This window comes from Polypterus senegalus, chromosome 3 (genome assembly GCF_016835505.1).
Source record: "Polypterus senegalus isolate Bchr_013 chromosome 3, ASM1683550v1, whole genome shotgun sequence".
Lineage (NCBI taxonomy): Eukaryota > Metazoa > Chordata > Cladistia > Polypteriformes > Polypteridae > Polypterus > Polypterus senegalus.
The window spans coordinates 41,524,464-41,530,360 of record NC_053156.1 but is presented as its reverse complement, the minus strand read 5'-3'; positions in this window follow the sequence as shown (position 1 = coordinate 41,530,360).

Below are 5,897 nucleotides of genomic sequence, written 5' to 3'. Positions count from 1 at the left end.
GCACACAAGTTAAAGATGTGTAAAGAAGAGCTCAATCAGTCCTTGAGATGCAGGTTTCATCTGAACTACGCAGTATGAGAAATGAACCTGACACAATTAATTCTTGCAACATCACCACCATCACCTAAATGAAAGATGCAAAGTCTGTCTTCAGGAATTCCAACTGTCTGTCAAATGTCATTGAAACCAGCGTGAATTGTATTTTTGTTTCATGGTTGTATTAATTTTGTTATGTTGAACTTATGGGCAGTTCATTTTTAGAGATCAATGAATAAAATGAATTCATGAATTAATTAATTTATATGCTTTTTTTGACTTACCCTCCAAGTATTCCTTTGCAAAGATGTGCTTATTAGGGCATTTAGTGATTCCGATTAGAAGAAGCGTCCCTTCCACTGTTAGTTTCTATTGTATGCCCAATTATTCACCTACAGGCTGTGGCCTGAATAAATGTTACTTGAATGAGAAAGTTTCAGTTGGAATGCAATAACAACTCTTAAAATCACTTTAATACAATACAGAGTAATGCTGTGTCAGTAGCATCAAGTGTAAGGCAGCAACTAGCACTGGCTTTGGCACCCAAGAAAAGTACAACAACACAAAGTTAACAATAGACCATTAGAACAATCTAGATGAGAACAGGCCATTCAGACCAACAAAGATCGTCAGTTCCACCCATTTATCCATCCATCCATCCATTTTCCAACCCGTTGAATCCATACACAGGGTCACGTGGGTCTGCTGGAGCCAATCCCAGCCAACACAGGGCGCAAGGCAGGAACCAATCCTGGGCAGTCCACCAATTTAATTCTTCTAAAGTAACATTAAGTGTAGTTTTAATGGGTTCCTAAAGGCTTACTGTCTACCACACTACTTGTTAGCTTATTCCATGTGTCTGTTGTTCTCTGTGTAAAGACAAACGTCCTAATGTTTGTGCGAAATTTACCCCCAACAAGTTTCCAACTGTGTCCCCATGTTCTTGATGAACTCATTTTAAAATAACCTTCTCAATCCACTGGACTAATTCTCTTCATAATTTTAAACACTTCAATCATGTCTCCTCTTAATCTTCTTTTACTTAAACTGAAAAGGCTCAGCTCTTTTAATCTTTCCTCATAACCCATCCCCTGGAATCAGCCTAGTTGCTCTTCTCTCAACTTGTTGTAGCGCTGCTATGTCCTTCTTATAGCCTGGAGACTAAAACTGCACACAGTACTTCAAGTGAGGCCTATTCAGTGCATTATAAAGCTTCAGCATCCATCCATCCATTATCCACCGCTTATCCGAGGTCGGGTCATGGGGGCAGCAGACTAAGCAGGGAAGCCCAGACATCCGTCTTCCTGGCCACCTCCTCCAGCTCCTCTGGGAGGACCCCAAGGCATTCCAAGGCCAGCCGGGAGATATAATCCCTCCAGTGTGTCCTGGTTCTGCACCGTGGCCTTCTCCCAGTGAGGCATGCCTGGAACACCCCCCTAGGGAGGCATCCAGGGGGCATCCTAACCAGATGCCCAAACCACCTCAACTGACTCTTCTCAATGCGGAGGAGCAGAGACTCTACTCCGAGTCACTCCCGGATAACTGAACTCCTCACCCTATCACTAAGGGAAAGTCCAGCCACCCTGCGGAGAAAACTAATTTCGGCCGCTTGTATCCGCGCTCGCGCTCTTGCTCTTTCGGTCACTACCCAAAGCTCGTGGCCATAAGTGAGGGTAGGAATGTGAATCGACTGGTATATCAACAGCCTCGCCTTTTGACTCAGCTCTCTCTTCACCACAATATACCATTGCAGATTCCGCATTACTGCGGATGCCTCGCTGATCCATCTGTCAACCTCCCGCTCCATTCTTGCCTCCCTCGTTAACAAGACCCTAAGATACTTGAACTCCTCCACTTGAGGCAGTGATGTGTTCACAACCCGGAGGGAGCATTCCACTCTTTTCCGGCTGAGAACCACGGCCTCAGATTTAGAGGTGCTGATTCTCATCCCCACCGCTTCACAGTCTGCTGCAAACCGCTCCAGTGAGAGCTGGAGGTCACTGTCTGATGAAGCCAAAAGAACCACATCATCCGCAAATAGCAGAGACGAGATTCTGAGGTCACTGAACCAGACCCCCTCCACTCCTTGGCTGTGCCTAGACATTCAGCTTGAGCATAACATGGTATATAAAATGATCATTCAAGCAAACAAGAAATCTTTACATACTTGCATTCTCTCTTTTTAAGCACGTAGCACAATAACATGCAGCTTGGAAGATTAAGGAGTAAGGTTCTCACATTGATACTGATATTCAGTGCCTTCAGAAAGTATCTACTTTTGTCACATTTTGAGATTTTTCACCCTTATGTTATCATTTAAATTCATTTTTTCATCATCAAGCAACACCCAATAACACAGAATGACAAAGCAAGAACAGTATTTTAGAAGCTTATACAAAATTTATTAAAAAGTATCACATTGACACAAATATTCAGACCCATTGCTATGACACTTGAAATATGGCTCAGGTGGTTGATTCCCATTCAATTCATAATTGTTGAGATGTTTCTACACCTTGTTTGAAGTCCACCTCTAGTCAATTTAATTGATGAAACTGTTTAGGAAAGACACACATCTGTCTATAGAAGGTTCAATATTAACGATGTGCATCAGAGCAAATATCAAGCCATGATGTCAAAGGAAGTGCCTTTAGAGCTTAGAGACAGAATTATGTTGAAAGATCTGGGGAAGGCTTTTTATATATATAACTGCTCAAAAAAATTAAGGGAACACTTTGAAAACACATCAGATCTCAATGGGAAAAAGAAATCCTCCTGGATATCTATACTGATATAGACTGGGTAATGTGTTAGGAACGAAAGGATGCCACATCGTTTGATGGAAATGAAAATGATCAACCTACAGAGCCCTGAATTCAAAAACGCCCCAAAAATCAAAGTGAAAAAATTATGTGGCAGGCCAGTCCATTTTGCCAAAATTTAATTGCAGCAACTCAAAATTGTACGCAGCACTTTGTATGGCCCCTGTGTTCTTGTATACATGCCTGACAACATCGGTGCATGCTTCTAATGAGATGACAGATGGTGTTGTGGGGGATCTCCTCCCAGATCTGGACCAGGGCATCACTGAGCTCCTGGACAGTCTGAGGTGCAACCTGGTGGCATTGGATGGACCAAAACATAATGTGCCAGAGGTGTTCTATTGGATTTAGGTCAGGAAAGTGTGGTGGCCAGTCAATGGTATCAATTCCTTCATCCTCCAGGAACTGCCTGCATACTCTCACCACATGAGGCCAGGAATTGTCGTGCACCAGGAGCCACTGTACCAGCATAGGGTCTGACAATGGGTCCAAGGATTTCATCCTGATACCTAATGGCAGCCAAGGTGCCTTTGTCAAGCCTGTAGCGGTCTGTGTGACCCTCCATGGATATGCCTCCCCAGACAATCATTAACCCACCACCAAACTGCTCATGCTGAATGATGTTACAGGCAGCATAATGTTCTCCATGGCTTCTCCAGACCCTTTCACTTCTGTCACGTGCTCAGGGTGAACCTGCTCTCATCTGTAAAAAGCACAGGGCACCAGTGGTGCATCTGCCAATTCTGGTATTCTATGGCGAATGCCAATCGAGCTGCATGCTGCTGGGCAGTAAGCTCAGGGCCCATTAGAGGACATGGGGCCCTTGGGTCACCCTCATGAAGTCTTTCTGGTTGTTTGGTCAGAGACATTCACACCAGTGGCCTGCTGGAGGTCATTTTGTAGGGCTCTGGCAGTGCTCATCCTGTTCCTCCTTGCTCAAAGGAGCAGATACTGGTCCTGCTGATGGGCTATGGACCTTCTATGGCCCTCTCCAGCTCTCCTAGAGTAACTTCTTGTCTCCTAGAATCTCCTCCATGCCCTTGAGACTGTGCAGGGAGACACAGCAAACCTTCTGGCAATGACACGTATTGATGTGCCATCCTGGAGAAGTTGGACTACCTGTGCAACCTCTGTAGGGTCCAGGTATCGCCCCATGCTACCAGTAGTGACACTGACCGTAGCCAAATGTGAAACTAGTGAAGAAACAGTCAGAAAAGAGGAGGAGGGAAAAATGTCAGTGGCCTCCACCTGTTAAACCATTCCTGTTTTGGGGGTCATCTCATTGTTGCCCCTCTAGTGCATCTGTTGTTAATTTCATTAACACCACAGCAGCTGAAACTGATTAACAACCCCCTCTGCTACTTAACTGACCAGATTAATATCCCAGAAGTTTCATTGACTTGATGCTATACTCTCATTAAAAAGTGTTCCTTTAATTTTTTTGAGCAGTGTGTGTGTGTGTGTGTGTGTATATATATATTATATATATACACACTGTTGCAAGCTCCCAAGAGCACAGTGACCTTCATATTCTTAAAAGGAAGAAATCTGGAACAACTATAACTTTTTCTAGAGCTGTCTTCCCAGACAAACTGAGCAATTGTGAGAGGAGAGCCTTGGCAAGAGCAGATGAACAGGAAACCAATAGGGACTTTGGCTGAGCTGCATAGAAGCCGTTTGTAGATGGGAGAAACGTCCAGAAGCTCATACATACTTGCATGAAAACATGTATGGACTTTTCACCTAAAGGACTCTCACACGATGATAAACAAGATTCTCTGCTCTAATAGAACTAAGGAAAAAAGTTCACTCTTGGTTTCAAGTGTTATATGTGGAGGAAAGCAGGTACCGCTCATCACCTGCACAATATCATTCCAATAATGAATCATGAGGTTGACATACTGTGGGGTTGTTTTTCAGCAGCAGGAACTTGAGGACTAGATGTGATTGAGGGAAAGCTGAAAAGACAAAAATAGTGATATCCTAAATGAAAACCTGCTCCAGCGCACTTAGGCTCTCTGCCCTGTATGAAGGTAGACCGTCAGCCCAGTCTGAGGCCCAAAGCCAAACACAAAGAGGCTGCTAAAACCAACTCTTTGAATGTCATGGAGTGGCCCTGCCACAGCCCGACTTGATCTCAATCCAGCATCTCCAGGAAATCCTGACAATAGCTGTCTATTAATCATCTTCATCCAACTTGACAAAGCTAGTCAGGACCTGTAGAGAAGAATAACACAAAATCCCCAAATTCAGTTGTGTCAAGATTAAGAGAGAAGTTTTTAAAGATAGACCTGTCAATTATATGTCATGTGTGTGTGTCATTTACTTTTTGTATACCATTTATTCATTACCATTCTTATCTAAATTGTTTCTTGTAACTATTTCTTTGTCATCGTCTGAAACACTTTGAGCCACATCTTTTGTAAGAAAAGATGCTTCATTCCATTTGCCTTTAATATCCCCAAGGCTGGGCTGCAAAATACATTTTTTTCTAAAGCATGTTATTCTGGTTAGTGCAGATCAGAGTTTTAATCCTGAACTGGTCAAATATCTGTATTACAGCAGCACCACCATATATTAAAGCTACTCAGGTCTGGCTAAATAATGACTTGAACAAGCAATTTGTGTGGTGGTGTGGCTACTGAATGATAGGTTGGCATCCTGTGGAAGGTTCATTCCTGATTTACCCTTCAGTTCTCCATAAATCTAAGCAAGGCAAGTTAGGAAATAGATGGGTCATTATACACATTTAGGTTGTTATCTATAGTATTTTTTGTGAATATATATTTAAATTAAAATTAAACAATCCATACAAATAACTCATTTGTTTTTTTTTTGGTAAAAGGTCCAGTCTGTCATGTAGTATACTTGCTTGCTACATTCCAATACAAAACTACAGAGCAATCCCAGTTTAGTAAAATTACTGGATTGACACAAACACATACTGGAAAACTGCTTAAAGTAAAAAGCCAATATAAAATCAGTTGAACTGAAAAAAGAGCAGGGAAAGTGGGCACCTGAGTAAATTTTGAGAGCCAC